Source organism: Aphelocoma coerulescens, chromosome 21, assembly GCF_041296385.1.
Source record: "Aphelocoma coerulescens isolate FSJ_1873_10779 chromosome 21, UR_Acoe_1.0, whole genome shotgun sequence".
NCBI lineage: Eukaryota > Metazoa > Chordata > Aves > Passeriformes > Corvidae > Aphelocoma > Aphelocoma coerulescens.
The window spans coordinates 6,100,739-6,124,519 of NC_091034.1; the positions used below are offsets into that span (position 1 = coordinate 6,100,739).

The 23,781-nt window shown below is 48.7% G+C and overlaps 1 long non-coding RNA gene across 1 annotated transcript; it reads left to right on the plus strand.

Annotated features, from left to right (window-relative positions):
* Window positions 1–1,083: 1,083 nt before the first annotated feature.
* On the plus strand, window positions 1,084–6,109 carry LOC138121371 (uncharacterized). Its single transcript, XR_011156175.1, has 3 exons — window positions 1,084–1,653; window positions 5,352–5,441; window positions 5,878–6,109. It is a non-coding gene; the product is annotated as an uncharacterized lncRNA (long non-coding RNA).
* Window positions 6,110–23,781: the final 17,672 nt, after the last annotated feature.

The window sequence follows — 23,781 nt, forward strand, 5'->3', positions numbered from 1 at the left end:
TTTATTTATTTTTAGAAAGTCCCAGGACATGGCATAAACGTAAACCCTGTGTTAAGAAGGTCTGTGAGAATTAGTAAGTAGCAGAACACCTTCCAGATTTTTATTTTTTTGCTGCATTTCAGGAGTTTTAGCCAACATTAAAAAACACTGAGTTAAGGAAAAAGAAATTATTTTAGGCTCCTTACTAAGGGCCACAACTGCTCTTATCCAAAGGAGCATCCTCCCATCCCAGGTGCTAACGGGACCAATGAATGAGACTGGGTCAGATTTTCCTCTCCCACAATTTCACACATTTATTTCGCTCTGCACTCAGATAATTCCCTCCCTCCCAGTTTAATTCCCACAGTCCTCAGCTGTATTTAACTTTGTCACATCATGGTTGCAACGCTGCACAGAGCGTTGAAAATCTAAGTTGGTGATATTCATCATGTTTATAATACTTTGAGCAGGCTTTTGGATGTAAGAGGTCACGTGGAGCACTGGAAATGCAGTACTGGGAAATTACTGCTGAAATTGCCACAAAGATCATAGACCAGAAGTGTAACAGAAGTAGAATAAAGGGATTCAAGGAATCGTGTTTTATATCCCCCTAATTTTGAACGAGATTATCTACATTTGTGACCAGTTTGATTTAACAATGGAATAACAGCAAGAGGAAATATCTAACCTGAGTCTGGATGTACTTTACAACAGGGGAAATGTTTGTATCTCCTCCTCTCCCCTCTCCATAGTTGTCAGTGGTGCTATTTTCATCCAAGAGTTCCCAGAAAATCATTTTTTCTCACCATTCCCCAAATGGTTTCAGAAGCCAAACCCTCCCAGGGTGCTCCGCCAGGCAGAGAGGCTGAGCTGAGGTTTGGGGGCTACTGAAAATTCAAAGTTTCTTTCCAATACAGAAAAGTTCAGACAGCCTTTCAGTGAACCTCAGACAAATTTCAAGCCCCTAAACCACACGGGCTGGGTGAGTTTCAGTGTGGAATTTTAGGGTTCATTAGCACAACAAAAGACCCAAGAAATGGGCTGAAATCCCTGAAATCTGACCCAACCTCCTCCCAGACTACTCCAGCCCCTTACCTGCCCAGGTGAAACCCATTCCCCATCTTTTTAAACTCCGTTTTTATGGCGCAGCCCCACTCCCCTCATCCCTGCTCTCATCAGTGCCAGGCAAGCAGAGCAGGAATCTCTGCATGAGACGCCCTAATTGGCAGCAGAGCCCTGGCCCGGCCAACATCTGCAGCTGGTTTTGGTGATAATAAATCAGGGCTGGGGGGTTCAGCGTGGCAAGCTGCCAGGGAGCTTTCTTTCCCCCAGTTAGCCAAGAAATGGGAAGACAGCAGCGAGGACTGGGGCAGCTCTGGGTGGTTGGAGAGGGGGGGGGGGAAAGCCAATTTGATATTATCCATAACCAGCCATGAGCCTCCACTCCAAACTTTCCAAGAAACAAGCTGGACCAGACAGCGAATGCCTTTCTTCATCACCGAGCAGCAACTTGTGCAGGAAACCTCAGAAACATCATTAAAACAAGGGCACAAACGCTGCAGCAATTGCTTCCCAGGAATGAAGGTTCCTGCCCCAGCCCTGGGAGGATTTGGGAGCTGCCCGGGCTCTGTGTGTGCTGTGATCACCCAACACTCACTGCAAACACCTCCACAGGTACGTTTGCAATCAGGTTGGATACTCAACTGCTGGGTCTCTCCAGATGCCTGCAGCACTGACAGCTCAGCCCCTCACTCGAAATCCAGGTCAAAGAGAAGCCCTGGATGTGAGGTAATCCCTGTTCTGAACGGGGAAATTCAGACTGGGGAAAAGAAATAATAATCAAAGGCTGCAAGAGTTGACTGAAACCACTAGGAGACCAAAATTTGTAGCTGACAGAACTGTTAATTTAAATGTTGCTGAGTCTTTCCTGCTGAGCCTGGCAGCACAGTTCAGTACTAGGTTTTGGGGGAAGCTTGTTTAAAATCAGATTGCTGTGGCATTGAGGGATGGAGCAGAGGCCAAGGCGCTGAGCTCTGCTTGTGGCACATCCACACCCATCACAGGGGAGCAGAAATTGCAGGCTCTGCCCTCTGAGGTGGCTGGTGCTGTATCAGTTCAGTTTGCATATCATTTCCAATATTTCCATCCCTGGAGTGAGCCAAAGCCCTGCCTCTCCACGCCAGCCTTCTCTTTGCACTGGAGCATCTCTGCACCCTTAGATATTTAAGTCCTTTTTGGATCTTCATTCACCCATCACATCCAGGTCCCTCCCAGTCCTTCCTTCAACCTTTCCCACCTCACAGTGCTGTCTCCTGTTGTTAAAAATTCCTTTTCCAGCTACAGCTCCCTCCCACAGCCTCCACTGCTCCAAGAGTTGTCTTCCCTAGGAAACATCCACCTCATTTACAAGGTCACAGTTATTTTAGCCTGAATCCAGTTATGCAAGAAACCACTCCCTCTCCAGTGCCAAATCCCTAAAGAACGGTGACAAGTGATTATCTTGTGTGAGGATTCAGTCCTTTAAAGACAACAACAATAATTAGCACAATTAAGAACGCCTCTGATGCCACTCTCAACAACCACAGGCAGGTACTTCCACTGCTTGGAAGAGGTGATCCACATCTGCCGATGGAGTATCTGGCAGCAAAGATTTCTGGAGCTTATTTAAGCTTTAAAGCCTATGGAAGGAGCTGTGCACAATATCCTGTTTGAAGGCATTTCTAATTTAAATTAATGACCTCAAGGGTATCTCGAGGCAATAATGATCTTATTGTACCAAATCCCGCCATAGCTGAAGTGAATTCTAAATTCCTCGGGCTGATTCCGTGGTTAACATTCCAAATCCCAGCTATCCAACGTGGTGGTGGCAGTTCCAGGAGCAGATTAGATGAAACCACACAGGCTGTCTTCAGCCTCCCTGCCTGGGCTGGAACAGGCAGGGAAAAAATGTTCTCCTCATTCAGTGGGAAGCAGAGAAGCCCTGGGGGTGATGAGTTTGGAGTTCTCATTTTCTCCAGGCATTTTAGTCCCAAAATTTTGCTTGGAAGAGATGCTGGAGCATCCAGGTACCAAGTAGGAAGGTGAACTCACCACCAAGGTGTGAGCTGCTCCCCAAAAAAACACCAGGAGGGTTGTCATTGGCTTTATAAAAAGCACAATTGGGCTAAATGAGAAAAAAGCTCATTTTTCTCCTGAAATTCCCCAAAATGCCCATTTTTCTCCTGAGACTCCCCAAAAATGGCCATTTTTCTCCTGAAACTCCCCAAAACACACCTTGCACACAGCACTGCTAATGGGCAGGGTCACTCTGGCCCTGGTGACAAGTTGCACATTTGTAAGTCCTTATGTCACCTGTAAACAGAACCCAGGAAAAATAAGGTGCAGGAAATTTCCCTTTGAAAAGGCAGGGAACCAAATTGCCCCTAAAAAGGGGCTTTCAGCAGCTGAGAAAAGCAGGCTGTTACTTCACTCACAGCCCAGTGAAGCCACAGGGCAGGACTTGCATTTCAGCCCTGTTTCATGGACAGGAGAACACAGAGCTTCCCCACTGCACAATCCAGTTCCTGCACAGATTATTTTATCCATTATCTGCCTTTTCTCGGACTTTGCTGTATTTTTTAGTCCATCCAGGATGCCATGAACAAAGAGTTGAGTCCCACTAGGGCTCAGTTTTAAGCTCTAAGTATATTATTAGTGTTAGGTTTTGTGCTCTGCTATGATGTTCCATGACATGCCAAGCTGTGAAATGGGACTCACTAAAAGCGTTAGCAAATCCACAATCCATGTCCAAGTGAAATCTCCTCAGGCTTATTGTTGGGATACCTGAGTGGGAGGAAGTCAGTGTTTCCTTTGGATTTGTTTGAACCCCTAATTCAAACCACAGCTTGAACCTTCTCAGTCCGTGCGGCAAAAAAAAACCCCAAAAACCTAAAATAAACAAAACCAAACCAAAACAAACAAAAAACCCACTACAAAAACAAACAAACAAAAAAACCACTACAAAAACAAACAAACAAAATCCCACTACAAAAACAAACAAACAAACCCCTCAAAAAACCAAACAAAGAACCCAAAAAAACCCTAAACACACAACAAAAATACCCCAACCCCACTGGTGCAAGTGTAAGTAAATCACCAGATCTTAATAATTAATTAAGAAGGACCTTGACAAAGAGGAATGGCTTAGCTGTAGTATCATCATCCTACAGGACATCCCAAAATCAAGTAGAAACCTCGTGCCCAGCATGCTCCAACATGGAATAAAGTCAATATATGGGGACACTGGTCCCTACTGGTATTGTCCTGCTGCTAATGGGCAATTTATTCCCCTCACCCCTCTCCTTCCCAGGGCACACTTTGTTATTTTAAGGCCCTTTTCTCAGGGACAGACTTTGCCTCCCGTTATTTCTAGCTCGTACCTGGTGTTGAAAGCCCGAAAAAAAAAAAGATAAATTAAATGAGAAGGAAATGTTTAAGGGTTCCTATTCATAACAAAAATACTTAAAGGCAGCTCAGGCCATGAATCTTCCCCCAGCAAGTTGAGATGTACATAAAGGCCCTGATTCAGAGGAGAAGCTGGTGGATGTCTGCTGCTCGGGGGATTTATGGGGTAGAAGCTGGTATGGGGGAGAGCCCAGGCAAGTAATTAGTTCCTTGCAGAGCTCAGGATGGAGTTGGCTTTTCCCAGTTGTTCAAAGGCTTTTCCCCCCGAGCTGTGGGGCAGCACGAGGCAGGGCTGCTCCACGTGGGTTGGGGGCTGCCCTCCACCAGTTGCCTCTGGTGTGTGAAGATTAATGAGGGCCCAAGCCCCGCTCTCCTGTCAGCACAGACACGTGCATCCAATTAAAGGATCCAGAAAGCTGGCAGAGAAGTCCCAAGGTGTTTTCCAAAGCCACCCAAAGTTTTCGCTGGGTTTAATTTCCCAGTTCTGCCCAGTTAATAGGGATTAACTTGCAAACCTCATTTGCCTTTTTCTGTGTGTGTCAGCTCTGGAGTGAGCGTGGTGGGGAAAGTGCTGGGTCCATAAATCCTGGGGGTTTGAATCCTGTGTTTACCCACGGAACAGGAATGGGCCTGGGCTGTGGCAGAGGGGTGCCCCTGTCATCGTGTCTCAGTGACACACAGGACCACCTTTTGGGTTAAATCCCCATCATCTGCCCTTCCAGCTCCGAGGATTTTCAATAAATACCAATTCCTGCCCACAAACCAAAATTCTGGGGCTTTTTTAGCCACGGACTGAACCAGGATCACCCCTTTTTTTGCAAGAACAAACAAAACCAAACAGGAATTCCTCAGGAGCGGGTGGGACACGGACAGAAATGTTTAAACTTGGTTTTACAGGCTGGTGAGGGTCCAGCAGCTTCTTTCCACAGGTGCAGCTCCATGGATAGAAAGGTTCTGCTCCCAGCCCTTCCCACAAGAGGGAAGGTCCTTTCCCTTGGCACAACTCCTTCCACAACCAGGTAATAACACATTTTCATGGATTGTTCACCCTGAACTGCAGCAGAATGAAGCCTGAGAAGCCAAAGTGCAGCTCAGGAGAGCAGAGCTGTGGGTGACAGCCTGGGAGTGCTGGATAACCAGAACTGGAAATAAATTAAGCACAAGTTAATCAGCCACGTCTGGGGAATAAAGCAAATCTTTAAGCCTTGCATTAAATGCTGAAACATATTCATATATTCATCCTTAATTTGAGCCATCTCAACACTTGTGAGCACCAAGACCTTCCCGTGCAGTGTCTCCCAGCATCCAAATTTGCCTGGACTTTCAATTATCCAGACAATAATGAAAACATGTTGGCCAGGCGAGCGCTCGGGTTACAATCACAAATTCTTACTTCAATAACAGCCATAAAACAGAGACCCAAAGCATGTTTTTTGCTTTTTTTCCAAACATTAGCAACTCATCTGATACTTAGGCCAAGGATCCAGTTTCCTGCAAGCTGATGACATGTGAGACCACAACCCTGAGGCTGATATTAAATTATACATATATACATGTATAAATATACAGAGAGAAAACCTGTGAAACTACAGACACAGATGTGTTATTGGTGTCATAATTTTTTCCCATTAAACACCGTATTAGCTTTATCCCCTCTCTATACTCGAAAATCTTCGCATATAAAAGATGAATGGCAGCTTCTCCAGGGGATCCCTGTGGTTTAACCTCGTTACAGGAGGTCAGACACAACACACAAACTCTGCTGGTACAAAGATGGCTGGAAAATGGGATTATTCCTTGGCTCTCCCTTCCAATGGAGAGGAAGGCAACTTTCCCATTCCTGCTCCAGCACCCCGAAAGGACTCGAGTGCTGCTCTTGGAGAAGCTTGAGGTGCACGTTTGGCAGAGGAAGAACCAAGCAGAGGCTGACTGGCAGCACAGCCACTGCTGAAATGCTGACCCACGGTGATTTGGGGGTGAATGAGCCCACATTTCCCACCTGTTTTCACTGCTGACCCCCAGTTTAAGTCACTCCCTGCTCCTCTCACACAGCCAGACTGAGCTGACAGCTCTCTGCTCTTCTGGGTGGCAGGGAGTCCTTCAAATCTAAAAATAAAGAAGTTAATCAAGCAGAGGTGGTCAGAAATGGTGTTAGAAAAATAACTCAGCTCCCTGCCCTTTCTGCCAGCCCTGTTTCCTCCCCAAACACAGCCCAGGAAGGAGAATCTCTACTCTCACCCACCCCATTTTCTAAAACTCCTGCTCTGAGCCCATGTTCCAGCTCTGACATCTCTACCATCGCCCCATGAATTCATAAAAAGGGACTTGAACACAGCAGAATAATTCCTAAAGCATCTGGGGTGGGGTTTTTTTTGACCTAAACCTTTGTGGGAATACACATCCCTTTGCCAGGAGGGTTTAGCTGCTGCCTGCTCCTGGAAAGAAGCCCCAGAAGTGCCCAATTTCCAGTAGAATTCTTTCATTTTCAGGTTCTCTTCTTGCAGGAGCTGGGTTAGGGGCTTGGAAAGAGCCCCCAAAATGTTCCCTATCGCTTTCCCACCTCAGAACCCACACAACCACCACCTTTCCTGCCTTCCCAAGTCTCCCTGTGCACGGGGCTCAGGAAACAAGGACAATTCCCAGCCTGAGCAGCTCCAGAGGAGGAAAATTCCTCTTCACAGGAACCACTGGCCACAGAGCAAATCCCCCAAAACATCTCTCCTTAGAGGGGCAGCAGTTAAGGGAGCCAGGGGAGCGCTTCAAATCCCTGAGGAAAGGCCTGGATGCACCAGGAAGAGAGAAACCAGCAGTGAGGAGCAATTGGGCACACGTGGAATTTACAGATTTATTTCCCAGCTCTGTTAAAGCAACGCTGACAATGCTCCACTATGGTAAGTGGGAATTATTTTATATAAGTGGAAGGAGGCACTGCTGTGTAATTTGGGGTATTCCTGATGATCTAAAACCTCTTATCCCAGGGATTCAATGCGAGCCCAGCAGGTTTTCCCAGGAGTTTTTTGGCTGCTGGGAGATGCTGCAAACCAAGATCAAACCCTTTATCAAGGACATTTCACCAGCAGCCAGGCACGGGAGGTAAATCCCACCACTGCAATTAACACCTCCAGGTATGAGAGATAAAGAGAAATATCAAATCCTTGCTTTCTCCCAGCGCCCTCACTGCTGTATCCATTGGGATTCCACGAGGAAAATCCTCCTTCTGGCCCAGCTGCTCGGCAGGCAGGACATCTGCAGCCCTCGTGAATCCCACACAAAGCATCCCAACTTCCAAAGGAAGACACCAGCAGCAGCAGCAGCAGGGCAATAAAGATCTTCATTATTTCTGCCTGACGTTTTCCTGACAGAATTCATGTAGAACATAAAGAAAGCACAAGGCATGTTTACTGGAGGTTTTATAGTTCCATAAAACATAAATAAACAGCTTTTTAGATCAAAGCTGCAGGAATAAGGAAGCACTGTGGCTTCTGAGGCCTGATCAATTTATCACATCATCTGAAGTTGAAAGGAGCACTCCTGGCACTCCTGTTCTCCTCTGGAGCAATCCCACCTTAAAGGCACAGTGCCCAACACACGAGTACAGCTGAGGTGCTTTGGCTTTCGGGGTCTCGTGGAGCCTTTTGGGATGAGATTTGTGAGGTTCTGTAAATGAGCTGGTGAAAAAGGAGCAAACAGGAGCACTTCCAGGCAGGCTCAGGGTTGATTTTCCAGGGGTACAGCTCTGCAGCTCATCCCACACCATCAGGATCAATCAAAAAATCCAGCTTTCCTCGAAAGTGGTGGAAACTGTTGATGTCAATCAGCTCTGGATCCAGCCCTGGCATTCCTGAGCTCTGTGAGTCCCTCTAAATCCCACATGAAACAAGAAGAAATGAGAATTCTCCCTAAACTTTCACCCTCCTCACAGATCCACACCTTCCTTCCCAGCCTCTCCTCCCTGCTGGGTGCAAACCTGAACCTGCAGACAGGGAAATGCCAGGACTGCCAGGGGCATCTCCCTGGTTTTACTCACTCTGCTCATCACACACCTGGGAGGATTTGTTGGATTGTGATTCCATGGGGTGCCATCAACCCTTGGAAACATTTAGGGACCAATGCCCAAACCCAAAGCCTGATGTTGTTTGGTCACCATCCTAAAAAACCTTTCCCATGCCAGTTCAAGCAAACAGCCACGAGGAATTCTGGTGCCAGCTCAGTGTTTACCTGCACATATTCCAGGACCTTCGTGATTTGCTTTTCCATTCCTGCCAGAAAATGTCAGGAATACGACTTCTGAGCATTATGGATGCTCCTGCCTGGCTCAGTTTCCTGCTCTGCAGTTTCCATGGGGTTCTTTGCAGGGCTATAGGCACTTGCAGTTATTTTGGAACTGCATCTCCTAATATGGGGTGGTGGGAACAGAAAATCCCACACGGAGCAGTCCATCTTGGGATGTATTTATTAATCTGATGCCAGGCCACTCCTAAAAATACTCCTGTGCCCATCAAGGCACCCCTTAAAGAGAAGAAAACCAAAGTAAAATCCCCACACAGGGACCTTCACCTTGCTGAGTCCAGGTCCTGCTCTGGCCTCAAGGATTCCCAAGTCACACTGGCTCATGTGGACCCATGGAAGAACATTCCCTGCCTCTGCAGTGACTGTGCCCAGCACCTGAAGGCCAGGCTGGGCTTTTTCTGCCTCACACATCATCACCCCGGGCCTGAACAAACTGGCAAGGCTGGTGATGATGCGTGAGGCCAAACAGAATCCAGCCCGAGCTGCCAGGGATGCCTTGGCTGCGGGTGCTGACAGGGCTGGAAAAAAACTGCAGGCCAGGCTGGGAGAGCTGGATCCTGAGTCCCTGCAGTCAGTCTGAGCTGCAGGAGCAGACCTGGGGCAGGACCAGGCTCAGGGCAGGACCAGAGGTGGGGCAGGACCAGAGATGAAGCAGGACCAGGTGCAGGGCAGGAGTGGGCCTGGGACAGCACCAGAACCAGTGCAGGAGCAGAGATGGAGCAGCACCAGAGATGGAGCAGAACCAGAGATGGGGCAGAACCAGAGATGGAGCAGAACCAGACCTGGGGCAGCACCAGAGATGGAGCAGGGGCAGAGATGGAGCAGAACCAGAGATGGAGCAGGACCAGACCTGGGGCAGCACCAGACATGGAACAGAACCAGACCTGGGGCAGCACCAGAGATGGAGCAGGACCAGAGAAGGAGCAGAACCAGACCTGGGGCAGCACCAGAGATGGAGCAGGACCAGAGATGGAGCAGAACCAGAGATGGAGCAGAACCAGACCTGGGGCAGCACCAGAGATAGAGCAGGACCAGAGATGGAGCAGGACCAGGCCGAGGGCAGGACCAGAGATGGAGCAGGACCAGGCTGAGGGCAGGACCAGAGATGGAGCAGAACCAGACCTGGGGCAGCACCAGAGATGCAGCAGGACCAGAGATGCAGCAGGACCAGAGATGCAGCAGGACCAGAGATGCAGCAGGACCAGAGATGCAGCAGGACCAGGCCGAGGGCAGGACCAGCGCTGCACAGGAGGTGCTGGGAGCACAGGGGATGGACCAGCCGTGTCCTGGCAATGTCAGTGACTGGAGGGGGTTTCCCTGCAGCTTTCCTCAATGTGAGGGGACAGGAGGGTCCCTGACCTGCCTGGACACCCCTTTCCCAGCCCCTTTCCCTGCCGTGGTTACGTCAGGGTGTGTTTGTGCTCAGTCCTGCCTGTTCTATCAGGGCAAACCCTGCCCTGCTCAGTGCTCAGGGGTGGGCAGTGGTTCTCCCCGGAGCCCGGCTGTGGGAATGCACATGGACACAGAGGAGACAGTGCCTGGCATAGTGCAGGAGGAGGAGAAGGCTTCCACCCTCTCCTCAGTGCTCCCGAGCCAGCCCACGCTGCTGGGGCAGCATCCGTGCAAGGAGGGACCTTCCCCTGCCATCCCCAGTGCCACAGACACACCAGGTTGTCCCTGAGCACTCCAGAGTGGGTAATTTTATCCCAAATGTGCCTGTCTAAAAATATCTCACTTCTGTGTTTTTTGACCAGATGCCCAGGACCATGAAAATTTTTCCGTAGGAAAAAAAGCTGAAAAAAACTCTTAAACCCATAACATCTTGGAATGATTTGACCACTTTCTTCTCAGGACATTCTCTCCTTTTTTATACCATGATGGGGTTTCTCCTGAATTTAAAACATCAATTTGGCCTAACATGAGGAGAGCGTTCGTTCTTCCAAACCATAAAGATCAGAGACTATAAACTGTTGTTCCTTAAATGTTTCATGGCAAAAGGCATTCGAAGCGTAACATTAACACCAAGTTTTTCTGTAAAACAATCTGGGAAGTGTAATCTCTGTAAGAGGTTTTTTATGCACCATGGCTAATTGTTCCTGACAGTATGATTTTACATCAGGCATTTTTTGTGAATTCAACACCATCCGAACTTTATGGCAGGTAATATTCCTTACAACTCCTCAAATCCTGCCCATGTCTAAATTACCGGTGCAGAGTGATGTTTGGGGGCTTTTTTGGGGGGGGTTGGGTTTTTTTTATTATTTTTAGCTGCAAAATTTTGGGAGCAAATTCTCTCTCATCTCGCAGTTGTGGCACTGGTAACAACTTTATGGAATTCTTCCACTCCTCTACGTGAGTCAGAAGGGGTTTTCACACCTTTTTCACACATCAAAGTGCACCGTGGTGGGCCAAGGGCTCGTGCCTGGGAGCACAGCAGGCTTGTGGTCAGCTCTGGATGGAGGAGGATGGAGATGTTCCCAGCCTGGGAAGCTAAACCTTAAAATCCTTAAAATTCAGATTCTAAACCCATCTGAAATGGCCACGTTTGAAATGTCAGGGTTTTACAGAGCCTGGCTCAGGGTTACCTCACCTGGTGTTCACCTGAGGGTGCCAGAGGGATCCAGGTGGTGGCATCCCATAGAATCATGGAATATTTTGGGTCACAAAGGATCTTAGGGACCAACTCAATCCAGCCCCTGCCATGGGTAGAGACACCTTCCACTAGCCCAGGTTGCTCCAAGCCCTGCCCAGCGTGGATTTGGCCATTCCTGATGCCTCTCTAAGCAGCGCTGTGCCAATTCCCAAGAGTTTCTCCTCTCATCCACACCTTTGGATGAGACTTCCACATCAGCTGGGCCTGTGGTCCAGCCTCCTTTGCCAGGCTGACTGACCTGTGCATGAGGCTGATTCACGTGCACACACACATGAAAAAACTCCTTTTGACCAACTCATTCTACCTTATAAAATAAAGGTTATAAAAAGTTTATGGAGCCTGTTCCTCCGAGGGGCTCATTCCAAAGCACACTATGCAAAACCCGGCTCTTTTATGGCATGGCAGAAAAGGGGCTCAGTCTGTGCCCTCACAGGATCCAGGGACAGGATTGGGGCTTCCAAATGGACCACACAGCCTTGCCCGGGTTGCTGCGAGGGCAGCAAATGAATTTGTGCCTGGGGTTAATTGACAAGTGAGGAAACACTGGTTCTTTCTGCTGGAAATTCCCCCTCACCCCACCCATGAGCAGCTCCACCAGAAAGGTCAAAAAGGAGGTGATGGAATCGAGTGTGGGCCTTCAATAGGCACCACAGAGGCACAGAAACTCCAGAAAAACCAACCTGGATCTGTCTTTGCAGGGAACAAAGGTCCTCCCTGAGGTGGCTTCACCCAGCTCGGGTCACCCAGAGGAGGGAAGGAAGCTCCAGAGGATTGTTAGGAGCATGTGGACTGATCTCCTCCTGAAAAAGGGAATTTGACTCCTGGCAGTTCCTGTACTTGAGCACAGCAAGGGCAATAATTAATGCCCAGAGTGTGACATTTATGAAAATTAGGGAGTAAATCAGGTCAATGCTGTGAACATACAAACCCCTTAATGTGGAAGCTCAGGTCAAATCAAAACAGTTCTCACTCCACCCATCCCCTAAACACTTTAACTGGGGTTCCATCTCCTGCCCTGCTCTTTGTTCTCCCTGAAACTCCCCCACCTCCTGCTCTTTGAGCCTTTCCAAGGATGACCTTGACCTGCTGGAGAGACCCTGCTGCCCTCCCTGCTTTCAAGTTTTTGCCTCAGCCATTGAACTCCACTCCTGGTTTGAAGATCTGACAAAGAGCTGTTTCTGCAGGTGTAGCTGCTTCCAAAACGCCACTGAGTGATTTTGAAATCATTTATTTAATTCAATTTTCTTTCATTTACAGTTATCACCTGCACAGTGTAACAGAGACCCACTACTGGCTCATCTCTTGGGGTTATTCTGGGATAACTGAGGCATTTCTTTCTGAAGAGAACAAATTTGGGCCCAGTCCTACACAAAAAGCAGCAGCAAAGCTCTCCTGGCACAGGATTTAATCTCACCTCTTTTCACAGGGCTGCAGCTCACACTTGGCTTTGCTGAGGAAGGCTGCAGCAGGCACTGGGGGAAGAACTTCTGCCTCTGAACTGCGACAGAAATAAAAGAACTCCAGCATCTTCTCCAGGGTCAAAAGGCTTCTCCAGGCTCTCTGCAAAGATTAAACAACCTTATGGAAAATTCTTTAGAATAATAGGGACGCAGAGTCCCAAAAGCTGCTGAATTCTGGGGCTCTTCTGGTGATTTTCACCCAGTGTTTATTTTTTTAACTGAAAGTTGAAGCAAACTTGCTGTAGGACCCTCCCTGTCTGCCCACAGCCCATCCCCTCAGAGCTGCCAGCCCACAGGTGATGCTCCCTCCTGCCCCATGTCCTGAGTAACCAGACTGGAAATGTTTCAAACTTCCCTCTGCTGGGTTCCTAAAGCAGCATCCTCAGGATCCTGCGGCACCGTGATCCTAAATAGGACAGCAAAGACCACTCACAACAATATTACAGAGACCCTCATGCTTTACTCCCCTCATTCCTGATCCAAACTCTCAATTTAGGTGATCTGGACCAGTTCACCCCCAGATTTATCCCACGTCTTCAGCAAATCAGTTTCCTCGCCACAGGCCTGAATTATTCATTATACTTTTTTTTTCCCCCCTAGGATGCAGAAGTTACTAAAAGGTTCCTTTCTTGTATAAAGCATTTCCATGTTTGAGTATTAATTTTTAAAATCTCCTGCAAACCCACTGTACTTTGCAGGTTTTTGCTTTAGCCCTTTCCAAATTTGTCATTAAGGCTTGCGAGTGTGCACGCACAGGCACACACAGAGATAAAATACCGAGAAAAAATACAAGCAGACGTTCTCAAATTTAATGCTGTTTTGTTTTTTTTACTCTGGCTCCTCAGGCATTTGTGTCAGCCTTGCAACCTGGGTTTGGGTCAGAAACACAACCCAGAGTGTGCTGAGCTGAAGGTGGACAGGAGAGCTCTGTAATTTAAGTGTTGGACAAATGTTCAGTGGAGGAAGAAGTCCTTTACGAGCCCCAAGGTCCATCCCTCATCATCAGATGAACACATCCATCCATCTCACCAGGGCAGCATCCCTGGCACCTCATTTCTGAAGGAGATAACCCCATTTTTGGTGGTGCAAACATAACATTGTGTGCAGTGTCAATCCTGATTTCGTGGTCAGGCAGCACACAAACCTCCTGCTTCTATCTGCTCCTTCTGCTCTGTGTGCCCACTTCTGCTGGGAAATGGAGTATTTTAAAAGCTTCAGCAGCTCCATGAGGTCACTGTAGCTACAGAAAGCTGTAAAAACTGCCTGGGTTGATGGCTCAAGCAGCCACAGGTCTTTTTCATTAGAGAACAGATATAACTCTATGAAATTATTATAATAATAACATCATTTATTTCAACAGGACTGAAGCAAAAAAGCTTTATGATAGTGTTTTATATGCAACATGTGCACCATAAATATTTCCATAAAAACATGCATTAAAATATAAAGTTGGCAGAAAGAAATCAAAAGTCAGGAGGAAAAAAAAAAAAAAAATCCAGTTAAAGAAGCATTAAAGCATAAGGCAGGGAGCAGGGAGCTGGGAGCCCCTGCCAGTCAGGGCAACAGGCTGCTCTTTCTCTGGTTTCAGCTACTTCCCAGCACAAAGGAAAGAGCCAAGTGGCCCTGGAGCAAGTCCCTGATAAACTCACACTCACTTCCCCAGCCTGTCACTCCTCCCTCCTGGGAGCATCAGCACGGGCATCCCAGAATCCCAGAATGGTCTGGGTTGGAAGGGGCCTTAAAGATCCTCTTGTTCCAAGCCACCTTCCACTATCCCAGGTTGCTCCATGCCCATTCCAACCCGGCCTGGGACAATTCCAGGGATGGGGAGTCTCGGGCTGAGCCTGAAGTTGAACCCAGACCTCCCAGAGCCCCAGGAGACCCTTTGGGGCTGCCCTTTGCACTCACCTGACTCGAGACTCTGGGGCTGGGCTCAGGTCTCTCTGTTCCTCACACAGCACCTGTGGTGATTCCTGGTATCTCTGGGGGAAATACTCTGATTTTATGGTCCTGAGCAGGCACAGAGCCTGGCACTGCACCAGGCCTCTCTCCAGCTCTCCCTCCTTCTCTTCAAGCACCACGTTAAGGGGTCACAGTTACCGGCTTCAGACTGAGAATCACAGAACATCCTGAGCTGGAAGGGACCCCCAGGATCCCCCAGGATCTTTGATCCAGCTCCCAGCCCTGCACAGACACCCCTCTGTCCTGCCCTGTGCTGTCCTTCTGTGTCACCCCCTGGGACACACACACTGAGGCAGCACCAGAGCGAGGTGGGGATGCAGAAAAACCTGAATTAAATGGTAAAAACATGGAGTCAGGATATGCTGAGCTGGGAGGGACCCACAGGATCATCCAGTCCCACCCCAGGCCCTGCACAGACCCCCCAACAACCCCACCCTGGGCATCCCTGGCAGCGCTGGGCTCCTGGGTCCTGCTTAGTGGCTTTAAATGACACAAGAGCAGCTCAGGGCACCTCTTGAGCAGGGCCTGGTGGTTTAGTTCCAGTCCCAGGTGATGCTGCTCAGTCCCCCTCTGTCCTGCCCTGTGCTGTCCTTCTGTGTCACCCCCTGGGACACACACACTGAGGCAGCACCAGAGCGAGGTGGGGATGCAGAAAAACCTGAATTAAATGGTAAAAACATGGAGTCAGGATATGCTGAGCTGGGAGGGACCCACAGGATCATCCAGTGCAGCTCCTGGCCCTGCACAGACCCCCCAACAACCCCACCCTGGGCATCCCTGGCAGCGCTGCCCAAACACTCCTGGAGCTCTGGCAGCCTCGGGGCCGTGCCCATTCCCTGGGGAGCCTGGGCAGTGCCCAGCAGCCTCTGGGGGATGAACCTTTCCCAAAATCCAACCCAAACCTCCCCTGGCCCAGCTGCAGCCGTTCCCTGGGTCCTGTCCCTGCCACAGAGATCGGAGCTGCCCCTCAGGAGGAGCTGCAGCCCCTGAGGTCTCCCCTCAGGCTCCTCCTGGATCACCAAACTCCTAAATACAAACAACACAGATAAATCCAGCAAAGGGATGGAAAGCAGCCATGGATTTTCAGAACAAGCCCAGGAGCTCTCAGGTGCCACCCCAGCCCCAGCTCCCGGCCCTGCTGCCAGCCCCAGGCACTGTTTACACCACGAGCACCCACACAACAAAATTCTGCTTCCCAGGCCAATTCTGCTGTAATCCATCATCCCCCAGCAGACTTGTCAGATTGGTTTGTCTACAAATATGTTCACACTTAGAAATATCTCCCTTCTGTGAGCAGCAAGCCATTAAACATGCATTTCTCTGGTTTTCCCATCTTGCTCTCTGTACATAAAATCAGTTCTCTGCTTTTGTCCCCAGTAAATGCCTATTCCACATTTTTGCATGTTTTAAATATTCACGCATACGAAAGAAGCTGTAAAAACATTGCATGGCTTATTTATTATTTAGTGCACACACTTTTTGCTGCAGAATACCAAAATAAAAAGACATTTTACTCGATTTTTTTTTTTTTCCATTTCCTTTGTATTTCATTTCCATTACTCCGCTCGTTAAAGTTTAAAATCGACTTTGCTTCCTGACAGTGGGGATTTATGTGGCTCTGAGGCAGGGAATACATCTGTACCTGCTGGCAGGGGTGGGGGGAGATGCTCAGGGAGCTTTTGGTTCATCATCTCAGAGTCCAGAGGGTAGCAGGGAAGCTCAAGTCACGGCTGCTGGAAGCGGAGAATTCACCCCATCCCTCAGGATACAATCCCAGCTTTAAACTGTCTCCATCCTCAGGCACCTGCAATCCAGTTTCTTCTATTTTTGCAACTGCTCTAAGCTCCACAAACCCCTCATTCCCACCAGGAATCACTTGTGGAGAAAATCCCTGTGTGGCTCTGCCTGGCTCTGGCGTCAGGGAGTGGATGTAGCTTTTCCAAGTGTCTCAAAAAACTCTTTCTCTGGAATCTTGTCACTGGTGCTGTAAACACTCAGTTTTTAGAGAGTTTTAGAGATTCCTTGCTCCTGGATCAGGTGCCTGTTCCTAGGGCCAGGCTTCAGCACTGCAGTGAGGTGTGGAGAAGGGCAGACAGGCAATACAGCAAGTTTTTAGCATATTTCTGTGCTATTTTATAGCAGAGATGTTCAACAGCACAATTATAAATCCCCTTAAGCGTGCTACACAAACACCACATCATTGTGGATGGTGGGATATAATCTTGTCCTGCCAGGGAGCTGCACTGGGGAACTTAAAAAACACTTTATATTCTTTTATTCTGGAGTTTTTCACCATTTCTTCCAAAGATTTTGAATGTCCTTTCTATTTCTGGCTTTGAGGTGGGCACAAGTCCCTCTGGAATGGTAAATACTAAATCCTTGCCCCCTCTCCCAGAAAGAAGGGAATGAATTTTCCTCACCTTCCTGTTACAAGGGAACAGCATCATGTCAGGCAGTTCAGATGGACTGATAGGAGAGAATTCACTGCAGCTCCCCAAGCTGGAAGAGGATGTGACCAACTCCATTGATTTCAAGGAATGCCATTATGAAATCCAGGGAGCTGGGCCTGGAACGAGGGAGAGTTTTCCTCATGGCCACAACGGGCATTTTCTGGGGGATATTCCTCACTTCTGGTTTTTTAATTTGCTGGAGAGCTCAGGAGTCCTCACACTGCTGTCCCCAAACCGTGAGGACAGAATCCTGCACAGTGCTAATTGTTAATGGTAATCACGTCACTGATTACCCAGGGACGGTGTAATTACATATTAATTAATGCACTGAGGTATTTAGAAGGTGGGATGTCAGGGATTCTGGGCACTGTTGCTGCCAGACACCCTCCAGGCTCCTCCAGCTCCCACCCATGGGGGTGTTCTCTCAACACCCTTGTAACTCAGGGGTTACACTGAGGCTACTACAGATCAAAGCAGGAGTAAGTGACTGTCCCTGAGGCTGGCAGCTCCCCTCAGACCTTCTTTATCAGGTCAGAAGCACACACAGCCCCTGCTGCCCGCTCTGGGCTGCTGAATTTAGGGATTTGAGGCAGGGCTTGTTCCTAATTATGGGTTTGCAGTGGTCAAGGCAGTGCAAAAACCCAAAAACCATCCCCAAAAACATGCTGAATTATTGCTGTGTGTGTGCACGAGTGCCTGCGAGTGTGCTTGGAGCACCAAATGCCCTAAAGGATCAGGTAGTCCTGGAAGACAGAAGGACTAGAACAACACAACAGGATTCTGGAACATTTCAGTGTCCTGTTGACTCACGAGATTGGAGCAGACAGGTACAGCCCAAAGACAGCACGATGCAAATGTGGGCCAAGCTCTAACACACAGCAGGAATGTCTAATTTTAGTCTGTCCAGTTTTGGCAATGTCACCTTTAATTGCACGGCTCATTTGAATTGTAAAACACCTTTAAAAGCTAACTAGTAAGAGGAAATAGGCCGTGTTTTCTAGACTAACAGTTATATTCCATTTTAACTGCAACGAAATTGGGTTTAAACAGTTAATGCACGTTAGGACTGGAGTTACCAGAGGGGAAACCACGGCCTGCAAACACACAGGCACAAGTTTCAGGAGTTTAACTGGGATCACTTGGTTCTGCAAACTCTTTGTGTGACCCACAATTCCCTGGGATGGATTTTTCCTGGCTAAAAAGCTGCAGATTTCCACGCTGTGTGTGCTGGGGGGAAGTGAATTTCAGGTTTTCACACACAGGTCTTCTCAAATCATCCTCAGATCCTGAGGAGCAGCAGAGCCAGGCCGCTTCCTCCCGTTTCCAAGGCACAGGATGGATGGAATGGCCACACAGCAGTGAGCAGTGTGCTGGATGGGTCTAATATTCAATAAATCCTTTTTAATAAAGCACAGGGCCTCAACAGGCACACAAACACATCACAACATTTGGATATTAGGTAAAATCTATTTAGTAACTGGGTTGTAGTGCCAGTTTAAAAATAACACAACCAAAAATGTTGCAGAAGAGAAGATTTCCTGCAAACCTGGGCTGAAGCTCATCAGCTCCAGCGAGGATGGATTTTATCTCCCATTGAACACGGCTGCAACTCCCAAAAATTGTGATTTTATGGTTGAAGCTCAAGAAAGCACCCAGTGGAATCCCTGAATCCACATGGGAGGACACCCCCAGCAAGCTGCTCCTGGTCAGCAGAGGAAGGAGAAACACGGGGGAGCGCATTTAAATAATCCTCACACGTATGAAATAATCACTCCCCGTCCCGGGAGCCCAGATGGGAGGACTGGCACCACTTTGTCGTGACTTCCAGTCCTGATTAGCCCAAAACTCAGAGCCAGCTTCCCAAAGCACCCCCTGGTCCTGCCCTCCGAGGGCTGCAATCGGGGAGCTGCGATTGCAGAGAGCCAAATCCTGCTGAGCCAGTGATGGAGGTGAATATTTAAGGACTTTGCCACTGGCATAACCTGTGCTGCCACCTGAAACACACTTGACAAAGAGCACTTTTTTTTGTTGTTGCTGCTGATTGTGCCGCTCACACAACCCGGGAATGATTCCTGGAGCAGCGGCGCTCTGCCTCCCTCTAGAGCGGCTGCGATGGTACTCGCAGTGTAAACTCCTTTTTCTGCCTCTGTGCCATGCAGTCCGTGGGATTTCACTCGCTCTTTAGGGATTCCTATAAATCTTTAAGCAGGGCAGGGCTGGCAGTGCAGCGGCTGAGCTCTTCCAGCCCATGTGGGGACACGTCCCAAGCAGGGACAAACTTGGTGTCCTCAGAGAAGGCCCAGCACAGCCAAATCCCTGTCCCCAAACAAAAAATGTCTGTCAATATTAAGGGGTTTAATTCTTTATCACCAGCAGGTTCCCTACATTCTTAAATATTCTGAAATATATCCTGCACTATATTCGTGGGTTTTATCAGTTTTTGTTATCCATGGTTTTCCACCTGAAATCTGCTCCTCCAGCCCCACTCACCCATGGTATCTCGGATTATCCATCACCCCCTGGGATGAGCAGCACCCTGGGATTATCAATCACTCCTGGGATAAGCAGCACCCTGGGATCATCTGTCACCCCCTGGGATGAGCAGCACCCTGAGCAGCACCCTGGGATTATCCATCACTCCTGGGATGAGCAGCACCCTGGGATTATCAGTCATTCCTGGGATGAGCAGCACCCTGGGATCATCTGTCACCCCCTGGGATGAGCAGCACCCTGAGCAGCACCCTGGGATTATCCATCACTCCTGGGATGAGCAGCACCCTGGGATTATCAGTCATTCCTGGGATGAGCAGCACCCTGGGATCATCTGTCACCCCCTGGGATGAGCAGCACCCTGGGATTATCAATCATTCCTGGGATGAGCAGCACCCTGGGCTTATCCATCACTCCTGGGATGAGCAGCACCCTGGGATTATCCATCACTCCTGGGATGAGCAGCACCCTGGGATTATCAGTCATTCCTGGGATGAGCAGCACCCTGGGATCATCTGTCACTCCCCACCACAGTGGAAACCTGGGAATAGCTTCAAAATCTGTGTAAAATGGAAGCAGAATCTCTGGTTTGGACAGTGGAATAAAGAACCCAGTTGCCTGCACGGCTTCCTGCAGCACTGGGAAAGCTTTCACTGGGAAAGCTGGGGCAGCACTGCTGCACTGGGAAATGTGGGAGCCGGATGCTCCCTCGGAAGCATCCAAGACAAACAGGGACAGGAGGAATTCCACGGGCTGGGCTGAGGCTTGGCAGAGCCCTGGCCAGGAACAAGCTGAGCAGGACCATGAGGCAATTAGAAAGGGGTTCTCCCCAGCTTCCTAAACCCTCTCCTGGCTTCTCCAGGGCCAAATCCAGGGAAGAGGCTGCTGGGATCTGCCTGTTCACCACTGAAACGCTCCAGAAAAGGGGAATCATGCCAGTGATGGACCTTAAAATCTGTGACCAGTTGAAGAACTTCATCGTGGCAAAGAAAGGGAATAAAGGGAGTTCCCCAGGACAACATTCTGCCCAAATTTCAGCAGGAACCCATGGAATTATTTGATATGTGGGGGTTTGTGCAGGAGTGGGAATTCGGGCACAGGCTGCAAGGCAGGGAGAGCACCACTGGAGACCTGATCCATGCAGGAGAACAGATCTCTAGGAGCATCTAAAAAACTGCTTTATACAGTTGGAATTGTGGCTGATGCTTCACTTGAGGCTCACATCTCTCCAGTACCCCTAAACCCAAGGCCAGGCTCATATCCCTGTGTGAGATTTGGGCATTTTACACCCAGAGTGGAAAACCCCTCCCTGGCACAAAGGCATTTTCACTGCTGGAGTTTGCTGACAGAAATCCCATGGAAGCACCCTTGGAGCCCATTTTTGGCACTGCTGGAATGGACAGAGGGTTCAGCAAACCCAAAATGGGCAGTGAGATCAGGAAACCCCAAATGGGCAGCATTCCCTTTTATTGCAGAGCAGAGATCAGCAGGTGCCCTCATGTGCCCCCAGTCACCACCAGACAGCAAAGCACAAAGCCACAAAGAGAATTCGTAACCAAAAATGTCACCTTTTATTCCCTCCAGTCCTGATTTCACAAGGTTTTTAAGGACACATCTAAATTTAATCTTCAGAGCTCTGAAATGATCCCAGGAGGTCCATTTACACATTAAAGGTCATGCATGCATCTACATCCTACAAAAACCAAAAAGACATCTTGACTGCATTTCTCGTTAGAGATAATTGTTCAAATAATTAATAAACAACACCTGGCCTGCAGCTTTCTTAAAACTGTTTGGTTTGTTTTACTTTGAATATCCTCAGCCCTTGAAATCTGAAGTCTCCTCTCAGGTTTTTCCTCCCTTAATGTACCACTTCCCTTCTGAGATGCCCAAAACTCGATGCAAGATCTTGTTGGACTAAATTCTGTTCCTTCCCCTTAAGCCTAATGAGTCATTAAAAAAGGCAAGTGGGAAATCGCCTGGCAATTAAAAACAGAATATGGAGGGAAAAATTAAAGTAATGCATCCTTGGACTGTAATTTAGAGAATTTATTAGTCATAAAACCTTGATGAGTTATTCTCATGGCAAAACCTGTAATAAGAAGATGAAAAAAAAGTGATAAAAATAATGAACACATTTGTATAACAGAAATTGTGGCAAGTGTTGGGAATGACAGAAGCCTCCTTGGGAAGGGTTTGGCTCCATAAGTGCAATCATATGGATATATCCTCATGCCATTATTTCAATAGGATATTGTCAGCTTTGCCTTGGAAACCTTTTCCACTCAAACTGCTCGATTTTATCTTTCAAAAGGAAGCACATATCTTGTCTTGAAGCAAACTGTGCAAGAACATTCCCTGAGAAAACTGGAGAGTGCTGGGATTCGCTGGGAGGTTTGGGGAGATCCCTGCCTGTGCATGGGGCTGGCAGACACCTGCAAATGGGGTTTGTAAATCTGGGTGCAAATTCAGGGTGGGAAGGACACTGTGAGGGTGTCTCAACAAAAGCAGGAGATGGAAGGGATTCCATGTGGACACGGGGAAAATCAGCTCCTGGGGTTCAGCCACCAAATGCCATCTGTGCTGTCCTGTCACAGCCCCACAGGGAGCACCAGGGGCTGCAGGGTCAGACCTTGCAGTGCCCAGGACACGTTTGCACATCAGCAGAGTCACACCCCAGGCACTGTCCCGGTCCCCCAGCACAGGGGTGAGGGGTGCAAATCCCCAAACACAGCCCGAGCCTGTTTTCCACGTCCTGGTGCCAGTCCCCCCCTAGGCTCAGGTGCTGACCTGCACAAAGGGGCCTGGCTGAGCCTGGGGACACCCCTGGGGAGAACATGCACAGTTCCTGGGGTCCCTTCACTTCAAACACTGCAGGAAGCAGGAAAAGAAAGATTGGGATCAAATCCTGAGGGCTGAATTTCAGAATTAGCAACCAGATCCTTCCGAAACCCCACCTGCAAACCAACCCTGAGCTGTGGGGCTCAGGTTTAACGTGTGCCTTCCCCCCAGGCTGCCTCCTCCCCACGATGTTTCTTTGTGCATCTCCTCAGGAGTCAGCCTCGACGTCTGAGCTGCTCCAACAGGGGAAAAAAGTCCATGAACAAACAAAAAATAGCTGGCAATAAAGAGAGGGAGCCAACAACAGGGCCAGTGTCTGTGTCAAGGCTCATTTCATTCCCCACACAGGCAGTGTCCTGACAGGAGGCTGAGTAACACCTATGAGGTGCTTGATGTATTTAATGGGAGCCTCTGAGCTGTGGGGTCCTCCCCTCACCGTGTGATCTCTTCCAGAAATAACCATCACTTGGAATGGAAGGGCTGTGATAGGCACAATCTGTTAGCAGCAAATTGAGCTGTCACCCTTGTATGTCATGTTCATTTGGCTGATTAAGGAGATATTAATCTACTGCCATTGTTACAGTATCTGTCATCCCGGGGAGAGAAAAAAAACCCAACGAGGATATGCAGGCAGCTTTTCTGGAGGTATATTTATACACCCAGGCAGAGAGGAGGAAGCAGAGGTGTGTGGAATACAAATGAAACTCTAATCTGCTGCAAATATTGAACCAACTGCAATTGATTACAGATGCACGGGCAGAGCAAACAGCAGGTCCTGCTTCAGGTGATGCTCAGCCTGGGTTTGGGCTGGTCCTGACTCCCCTGCAGGGCAGTGAGACCAATCCTGAGCAGTCAGGCTGTGGCTCCTCAGGACACAAACCAGTTTCTAATGGGTACAGGGTGTCGTGATGAGGAGTTTCTGACACCACGTTTCGTTATTTCAGGAGGCAACATCAAATGCCTTCATTGCTGGTTTTGGTGCAGGAGTGGACTCCCCAGTTATTTTTGCTGAGTGGTTTCAAGGCAGGAAACTCCTGAAAACCGAAATAAGCCTTGGATTAAGGTCCAAACCTGATGGTTGGACTTGATGATCTTAGAGGTCTTTTCCAATCTTAGCAATTCTGTGATTCTATGCCCAAAGCCCTTTTTGTTCCTCAAATATCAGGACCTGTTTGTGGAATCCACAGCACTGAATGCCCACTGAACACCCCTG